General features: G+C 50.6%; 1 long non-coding RNA gene across 3 annotated transcripts; it reads right to left on the reverse strand.

The window, feature by feature from the left end:
• Positions 1-3,319: 3,319 nt before the first annotated feature.
• On the reverse strand, positions 3,320-8,574 carry LOC139046250 (uncharacterized). Of its 3 annotated transcripts, none has more exons than XR_011506089.1 (6): positions 8,325-8,574; positions 7,823-8,002; positions 7,391-7,440; positions 6,977-7,144; positions 6,546-6,599; positions 3,320-6,150 (listed from the first exon to the last, which is right to left on the reverse strand). It is a non-coding gene; the product is annotated as an uncharacterized lncRNA (long non-coding RNA). The 3 variants fall into 3 exon arrangements; XR_011506088.1 differs by having other exon boundaries at positions 3,321-6,150; positions 7,306-7,440; positions 7,823-7,954; XR_011506086.1 differs by having other exon boundaries at positions 3,321-6,150; positions 7,306-7,440.
• Positions 8,575-9,298: the final 724 nt, after the last annotated feature.

Consider the following 9,298-nt stretch of genomic DNA (forward strand, 5'->3'; position numbering starts at 1 on the left):
GGCGAAAAAACTCTGGTCATTTTTAGCTGGGCAAATTGCTTTCCCAAACAAATTCAGGGTTCTGCTGGTAAAGAAGAAAAGAAGAATGGCCGTTGGGTAGAAAGAAAGCAGTGATGGCCACCATCCACACTTTTGGCTATCCATCCTGCCACAGGCAGAACATACACTCTCTCTACTCGGGACAGTTTCAAAGTCTCATCCAGATGCTGCATCCACCTCAAAGCCTGAATATAGGGGCTGGCCCCGTGGTGGGGTGGTTAAGTTCACGAGCTCCAGCTTCAGTGGCCCAGGGTTTCGCCTGTTCGGATCCTGGGTGTGGACATGGCACCACTCATCAGGCCATACTGAGGTGGCATCACACATGCCACAACTAGAAGGACCTGCAACTAGCATATACAACTATGTACTAGGGGTCTTTGGGGAGAAGAAAAAACGAAAAATGATTGGCAACAGATGTTAGCTCAGATGCCATTCTTAAAAAAAAAAAAAAAAAGGCCAGAATATCTAGCCCAAATGCAGTTTTCTCCATTTAGTCCTGATGTGAGGCCTTATAGTCCAGTAGCCTATAAACTAAAAGATGAGTTATCTTCCCTCAACATGTAGTATTTATAATAGTGGAGAAGGAACAAAATAAACTCCCACACGGGAAAGGGAAGAATGGGAAGCACGTCAAAGTATAATGAACATCAGATCTACAGCAAATACCAGATTCTGCTAGACAGCAGCAGCTAGGACTCCCTCCCCGACAGGAATTCCTTCCTCCGCTGAACTCCTCTCGGGAAGGAACTCTCTTTCCTATTGTGCTCCATGGTTCAAGTTCCATCTTCTTTTAACATGACTTCTTGTTCATTATCCTCTTTAGCCATATCTGAAGTGAACTTTGGGGAGGATGCCCTTTCTGTTGGTGTGCTCAGGGGCCTGGGGTAGAAAAATGATAAGCTTTAGCTGGCGAGGTTCTTAAATTTTCATTTTGGTGATGTGATTCCCCCAAAAATGTTATAGGCTTCCAGTCTATTTGCTTCTTCTTCAGTCTTATGTGTGAGTAACCACAGCCAAAGCTCCTATACGGCCTGTCTTAAAACCTGAAAATCCTCCTCTATTACCTATTGGTCTCTGTGCTCTGCCCATCCCTATAGCCTTCAACTTAATGTTTACTGACTTGAGACAATTGGAAACAAAAAGCTCTGGTGGATAAAGAACACTTTGCAGACCTTACTTCCTCTGTTAATGGTGATTCTTTTTTTTCTCCCCAAAGCCCCAGTAAATAGTTGTATATGCTAGTTGTACGTCATTCTAGTTCTTCTGTGTGGGATGCCACCACAGCATGGCTTGATGAGTGGTGTGTAGGTCCGCACCCAGGATCCGAACCCACAAATCCTGGGCCACCAAAGTGGAGCACGCAAACTTAACCACTCAGCCACAGGTTGGCCCCTAATGGTGATTCTTAAAGGAAGAACTCAAGAAAGACCCAGGACACCAGTCTTTTCTTCTTCTAGCTATTGCTTGACAGCCACCACTCCTATTTGGAGAACAGAAGCAAGGATCTTTTTCAGCCCTGCAAGTCTCCAGGTGATGAGATGCTCATTCAAAGGAGTTTTGCAGGCCCCAGGGAGAGTGTTTTCCTTAGTGAAGTGGTACTTCCTTCCCTTTTTTCTTTAGCCTGGATAACTTTAGTTCATCAGTCTTCTTCAGGACTTTTTGAAGTGGAGAGAAGTCACTAGCATGTGCCATTCTGAATTACTCTAACACTTCCCCTAACACTACAGACTTGGTTGGCATGTGCAGTGTCCCCCACAGAACAGCAGTGGACCAAACGTTTCACCACTGCATGACAAGGTTATCGGCATTCCAGTCTGCAAAGTCTGTACCCTCACGGCCCCAAACTCCATCTCCACCACTAAACAAAGTCCATGTTTCAGCTTCTATTACTTGCAGCCTCCCACGTTAGTGTACTGAGTTCTCTATCTGGTAGGATTGCATTTTGCTACATTTAACAGAAACCTAACAAAGTGACTAAACCAATAAGAGGTTTACTTTTCTCATGTTATGAGGAGTCTGGGATAGGCAGTCCGGGATTCATGCAGCTGATCAAGGAACCCAGCTCTTTCTGTCTTCTTTGTCCATCCCTAGTGTGAGTCTTTTGGCCTCGTGATCACAAGTTGGCTGTCACTCTTCTAGGTATGGTGTCTGCTTTGCAGGCAGGAAGAAGGGAGTGAGGGAAGGCAGAATGCACGCGCCAGTTGAGTCTGCACTCTTCTTTTTTTTAAATGAGGAAATCAATCACTTTCCCAGACGCACCACCCAGTGACTTTCACTTGTACCTTATTGGCCACATTGCCACCCTTAGCTCCAGGGGAGTATGGGGAGATGAATATTTTTAAAATATCAGTAAAATTGAGGTTCTGTAAGTAAGGAAGAAGAGGAGAACAGATATTGGATAGTCAACTAGGTCTGCCAGACCAAAGCAAACTGTTTTGCACACGAGAAGGAATTTCTTGGCTCAAAGAGCTGAAAAGTCCAGAGGTTGTGCTTGCTTGACTCAACAGCTTACTAAAATCACCAGGAATCAGTTTCTCTTCAGCTCTTCACTCTGCCTTTCTCTGTGTCAGAATAATCTGAAGCTGACTCCTTTTGGGGTCCTCAGATGGCTCCTAGGGCTACAAGCTTTCTCATTCGTGCCTAGTAGGAAATACAGAGTATCAGGACGCCAGCGCTTGTGGCTAACATGCTCAACTCATCACTGGGCTCAGACGATGGAATGTGCTGATTGACTTGGCCTAGGTGGTCAGCTCCAAACCGAGATCTAGGATGGAACTATCCCAGGAAAACCATGGATCCCCAGATGGAAAGTATGGTCTGTTAAAAAGGGGCCAGGGACCTCTGGAGGGTGAGGTGGGGAAATGGATGATAGGAAGACAACCAACAAATGTCCTCCAGGACGTCTGAAGAAAGAAAGAGTCAATCAGAGAGAGGATTAGTTAGCACTGGAAACACTGACAAAAGGACAGCCTCTGAAGTGACATTGACAGTGTTCCTCGGAGCACTGACTGGGGAGAGGGAGGCCAGGCTCAAGATCACACCCATCCAGTTCCAGTGGCAGATCCATCTTCACTATGAGGGTCTTGGAAGCCCACTCCTGTTATTCCCAATGCTCCTCTCTCATTCTGGTGCTGATTCCAGCTCACCATGCAGCCTTCTGATTATATTTGACATCCCAATGTGTTTTCTTATAGGGAGAGAGCGTCCTAATCAGAGACTGGAATTCTTGGTCATCTGGTTCATAGTGTAAATTAATAAATCAGCATTCTGATTTTTACATTAATTTCTGACTCGTGTCTTGCAAAAGCTCTTTTCTGAGGCTGCGTGGCTGAGAACCAGACTTTGAAGCCCTGGTGTTTCCAAGATCTCTAGCAACCTCTGAAGCTAAGAGTAACCAGCAAACGGGTTTCCCTTGAAGACTCCCACATTGCCATGTGTCCAACCCATCACCTACTTCTTAGATATTGATTTGAGGCCTCAGAGTTCAGGCTCTTATGCTGGAACCCCACTGCGTCATTCTTGATGTTGATATGGCTGGGTCTGAGCTGATGCAAAGTTCTTTTTTACCTTCAGGATCTGTTGCTGTGAGCCTCATGACCTGCCTAGCTGCCCTTCTGATCTTACAGTAGAAGAGTCTATAAGGCACAAATTTGAATCTTACATGAACAGACACTTCACAAAAGAGGATATTCAAATGTTTGTGTGAAAATGTAGTCATGCTCAGAAGTCATAAGGGATATCTACATTAAAGCCGAAATAAGATACTACTACATACCAAGCAGAATGGCTAAAATTAAAAAGACTAACAATACCAAGTGTTGACAAAGAGGTAGAGAAACCAGGAGTCTTATATATTTCCGCTTGGAGTGTAAACTGGTACAGCTACTTGGGAAGTCTTTTTGGAAATATGTACCAAAGCTGAACATACATTTACCCTATATCTCAATAATTCTACTCCCAGCTATGTATACAACAGAAATGCATTCATATGCTCAACAAAAGACACGTGCAAGAATATTCATTGCAGCATCACTCATAATAGCTCTAAATAGGAAATAACCCAAATGTACATCAACAGCAGAATTAATAAACGCATTCTGTTATATCCATACCTTGGTATATTGTAAAGCAATGAAAACGAAGAAACTACTGCTATCCACAACAACCTGGAAGAATCTCCTTAACATGATGTTGAATGAAAGAAGCCAGACACAAAAGACTATCTGTGGCATCATTCCATTTAGAAGTTCAAGAGCAGGTAAAAACGAATCCATGATGCTAGAAGTCAAGATAATAGGTACCTTTGGAGGAGGAGGTGGGTAATGACCGGGAAGGGGCATGAGAGGTGCTGCAAAGGTGTTGCTAATATTCTTGTTCTCGATCTGGGTAGTGATTAAACAGATGTGTTCACTTTGTGAAAATTCATCAAGTTGTACAGTTATAACTCGTATACTTTTCTTGGCTGGGCTTGTTCATATGTCTGTAGGTTGTCTGACAGGCAGAGAACCTAGGCTGGCCTAGGTGGGAGCAATTCAGAAGACTCAGCTCAGTAGCATGTGTCTGTCATCCTCCAGCAGGCCAGTCCAGGCCTGATCTCATGGTGATGGCAGAGGTGCAAAGCGGTAGCTCCCAAAGCTCAAGTCCATTTCAAGCCTCTGCTTCCACCATATCTGCTAACATTCCATTGGCCAAAGCAAGTCACATGGCCAAGCTAGACTCAAGGGGCGGGGCAGGTTACTCCACTCACGGAGGATGGGCACTGAAAAGTTAGACAATGGCACGGATACAGGGAGGGTGAGGACTTGGGCCACCAACACAATCTACCACTGTGTGGGAGAAAGAAAATGAAGTTAATGACAATATAGGGAAACACATACAATAATTGAGAGAAGCACAGGGTGCTTTAGTGGCACAGAAAAGGGTAAATTTCATATTTTATATCTAGTATTAAAATTATACATGGAGGGGCCGGTCCCCTGGCATAGTGGTTAAGCCCCACCTGCTCTGCTTAGGTGCTGGGATTGTTGTTCAGATCCCAGGCATGGACCTACCCTATTTGTCAAGCCATGCTGTGATGGTGTCCCATGGACAAAATAGAGGAAGACTGGCACAGATGTTAGTCCAGAGCAAATCTTCCCCACCAAAAAAAAAAAAAAAAAAAATTCATGGAATAATTAATGCACAGACACGTCCCCTCCCAGACTATGAACTTCTTGTGTGTACTTCATTTTACATTTCCACAGCTCCTGACATAATGTCTTGCATATTTATTAAATTGACTCCGCCTCCTTCTGCTGGGACCAGCCAGCAGTTGCTGGCTCAGTCTAGGCTGCTCGCCACTGTCACTGCTGGGCTGCGGGATAACACTGTCTTCGCCAGGATGCGTCTCACTCAGAGCCCAGCTCCGCTATATCCCAGCCCGACGGCTTGATTGGAGCTCCTGCCGTGGCTGCTGCTGCACCTCTGGGCTGCCATCACCACTGAGGCCACCTGAGAAGCGACTCCGCATCTCTGCTGTCTGGAAACGTAGGTGGCGCTGTGTGGCAGGCAGAGCGTGGCTCTATGTCCCAGGCTGTCCCCGCGGGGAGCGTGTGGGTCTGGAGATATGTGAGAGTGTCTGTGTGAGCTGGCATGGTGGAGAGGGCTGGAACGCTGAGGCGAGTGAGTGGTGGGGCCAGAACCGGGCTAAGTGGCTCCTAGTTTGCCTTCAGTCCAGAGCCGCACGGCAGGGGGCTGACTTCTCCTCCAGGAGCATGCCCTCCAACTGGTACAGGGAAGTGCCAGGTGAGCCGGAGGAGGGGTAATGCAGGCCCCCTCAGGAGCCTGCAATAGCCTAGAGATTTGCTTTACTCAGCAGCCATGTGTAGCGCTGGCAGAGGGCATTCCTCGGGAACTCTCAGTTAGAACCAAAGGGAGTTGAAAATATGAATTTGGAGAGTATGTGAGCCAAGATTCTGGAGCTACGCCTGTGTCTTTCTGTTCTTCCTCTGGAAATCTGCTCTCCCTCCTCCGGGTGGCTTCCTCTTTGAAGGGCTCTCTGATGATGAGGACGACTTTCATCATACCAGAAACCAACCCTGCTGTACCTTCTTATCTTGGAACTTCCAGCCCCTAGAATGTGAGAAATGAATTTCTTTTGTTTAAGCCACTCAGTCTGTGGTATTTTTTTTATGGCAGCATGAGCAGAATAATATACTAGGTGACAAGCTATTCCCACGAACTCCAAAATACAAGTTGCTGAGGGCAAACTATTGGCAACCACAGGACTTGCATGGTATCAGCATCTATGCAGAAAGAAGCAGAGGGAAATAATGAGGCATCTAACAGTTCTCAGAATAGGAATTCTTATAAATAGAGAAATTTACTGGAAAGCTTGACCATTTTGAGAACGGCAGCCGAAACTGGGAGGTTTTTTTGCCCACTGCAATAGCGGCTAAGTGCAAGGGGTCCGTTTCAAGGTCTGAAGGGACTGGAGCAGTCTAGTCAGTATGAACTCTAATACTAACCTGTCGGGGCTTCTTTCTTGCATGGTAGGGCCTCACACTGTGAAAAGGAGAAGGCTGTGGGGAAGAGATGCAAATTCAGAGAGGCAGGAAGGCAACGGTGAGGATGTGGAGGGCTTTTAAAAAAACTACAGAAACCAACTCAGATTCACTTTACAGGCCAGGTGGAGCCAGTGAAAGCTCCTGAGCTAGAGAGCAGAGCGAACAGGCCTCTAGCTGGGGAAGATGAGGGAAAGGAAAAAACAAGCTGTCCACAGGTCCTGTTCCTATTCCCCTCATTGTCCACCAGGGCCACATAGGGTAGCAGAAACCACACAGGTTAGTTCAGCTCAAACCAGATCTAGCACCAGGGCCAGCAAAAGTTAACCCATTCTACTGCTAGGGAGCTTCTCCCTTGGGGGCCCAGCCTCCATCCTCTGGCTCTCTCTCCATACCTGGGTGCCAGGGGTTGGCGTGTGAGAGCTGCTCTCCGGAGTGCTGGCCAGGGCCAAGGCGGTGGCCAGCTCACTCTGGGTGATGGGCCGGGGTCCAGCAGCTCCACTGTAGCCCAGGGAGGCTGGGCGGGAGCTGGGTGTGCTGCTAGAGGGCGTGGACCTGGCACTCTGGAGATAGGAGGCACCAGAATCAGGGAAGCAGCACTGTGACATTCCCAGGTGAACACCACCCCACTCCAGGAACCGCTCTTGGGGAAGACTCCCCAAGCTGCCAGGTTCAGAGAGGAACAGTATGACAGAGACTTGGCCACCAAATGGCCTATGCCCACCTCCCAGCTTGGCTGTGCCAGGTCCCAGGGAGGGGCCCATCTTCAGCACCATCTCCCGCAAAGGGCAGGCAGCCAGGCCACTTACAGGGTGAAAGTCGTCCTCATCATCAGAGAGCCCTTCAAAGAGGAAGCCACCTGGAGGAGGGAGAACAGATTTCCGGAGGAAGAACAGAAAGGCACAGGCGTAGCTCCAGAATCTCAGCTCACATACTCTCCAAATTCATATTTTCCTCTCTCCTTGACTCTGAGTTCGAAAGGAACACCCCCTGCCAGCGCTACACATGGCTGCTGAGTAAAGTAAATCCCTGGGCCATTGCAGGTTCCTGAGGGGACCTGCATTACCTCTCCTGGGGCTCACCTGATACTTCCCTGTACCAGTTGGAGGGCATGCTCCTGGAGGAGAAGTCAGTCCCCGCCGTGCGGCTCCGGGCTGCGGGCGGACCCAGACCCGCACGCTCCCCGTGGGGACAGCCTGGGACATAGAGCCACGCTCTGCCCGCCGCGCAGCGCCAGCTACCTTTCCAGACAGCGGAGATGCGGGGTCCGCTCCTCGGGTGGCCTCAGTGGTGGTGGCAGCACAGACCAGCAGCAGTAGCCACAGCAGGAGCTCCAACCGAGCCACCGGGCCGGGACGCAGCAGAGCGAGGCTCTGAGTGAGATGCATAAGGAGAAAGGGCCCTGTACAGAGGCCCCGGCCCTGGAGAACCGAGAGTGGCTCTGAGCCGAGACAGGGGCCCGCTCCCTTCCCCTGCGCCCCGGCGCTGCGGCTCCCGGCTGCGCACCGACTTGGAGCGACTTAGCCGGGGCTCCGGGCCCCGCCGCTCGCTCGGCGCCGCGCTGCAGCCCGCTCCCGCGTGCCAGCTCACACAGACACACTCACCCACACCCGCACGCTCCCCGCGGGGACAGCCCGAGACCCGCAGAGCCGCGCTCACGCACTCCCTCCGGTGCCGCACACTCCGCACCCGCCCCGCACGGCGTCCGATCCCGCGCGCCGCCGGCCGCGCGGCGCCACCTACCTTTCCAGACAGCCGAGATGCGCGGTCCGCTCCTCGGGTGGCCTTGGGTGGTGGCGGCCGTCCAGACCAGCAGCAGCAGCAGCCGCAGCGGGAACCCGGACCGAGCTAGCGGACCGGGGACGCGGGCGCGCGGGGCGCCGAGGGCGGCGCATCGGGGCGGAGGCGGTGTCATCCCGCGGCCCGGGAGCGACAGCGGCGAGCAGCCTAGACTGAGCCAGCGCCCGACCGCAGGCTGAGCCCAGCGCGAGGAGGCGGAGTCAAACGCCTGACCCCACCCCGCCCCTCCCCCGCCCCGACAGCCCTGCTAGCCTCCCGGCTGCGCAAAGGGGCGCGAAGTGCCTGCTGCCCCGGGAACCTTCGCCGTCCCCTCCCCAGCACCTCCGCGGGGAGAACCCGGGCGGGCGGGGACAGGACAGACTTGTGGTTCCCTCTCAGGGCCTCAGATCCACTCCTCCAAGCCCATGAAAGGATTGGCCTACAAGTCGGGGAGGATCTCTCCGAGGGCACAGAAAAGCCTGATACCAGAAAACCTCGAATGGCCCGCAAAGTGGTTTAGAACAAGTTCTGTGGTTCTCAGAAGATGGGATGACCTGAGTGGACACTACTCCCTCTGAGCCTACAAGCAGGAGCAAGATGCTATCCCTTAAGGAGGAGGGCGGAGGGTCGACCATCTGTGAGGAGCACTCAGCACCCCATCACTGTTCTACTGTGAGAACACTGGGGATTTTCATCTTGGCCTGGCTCCCTCCCCTCCCTTCTCCCTTCTCCCCCTTCCCCACCCAGCAGTCTTCTGGGCTGCCTCCCTCCAGCCAGCTGGTGTATGCTCAGAAAATCCAAACTCATTAAGAAGGCCCCTTTATTATGTTGAGGTAGTTTCCTTCTATTTCTAGTCTGTTGAGTGTTTTTATCTTGAGTGTCAGATTTTATCAATGCATTTTCTATATCGAGATGCTCATGTGGTTTTTTTCTTTCAT

The sequence above is a fragment of the Equus asinus genome, chromosome 2 (assembly GCF_041296235.1).
Source record: "Equus asinus isolate D_3611 breed Donkey chromosome 2, EquAss-T2T_v2, whole genome shotgun sequence".
NCBI classification, from domain to species: Eukaryota; Metazoa; Chordata; class Mammalia; order Perissodactyla; family Equidae; genus Equus; species Equus asinus.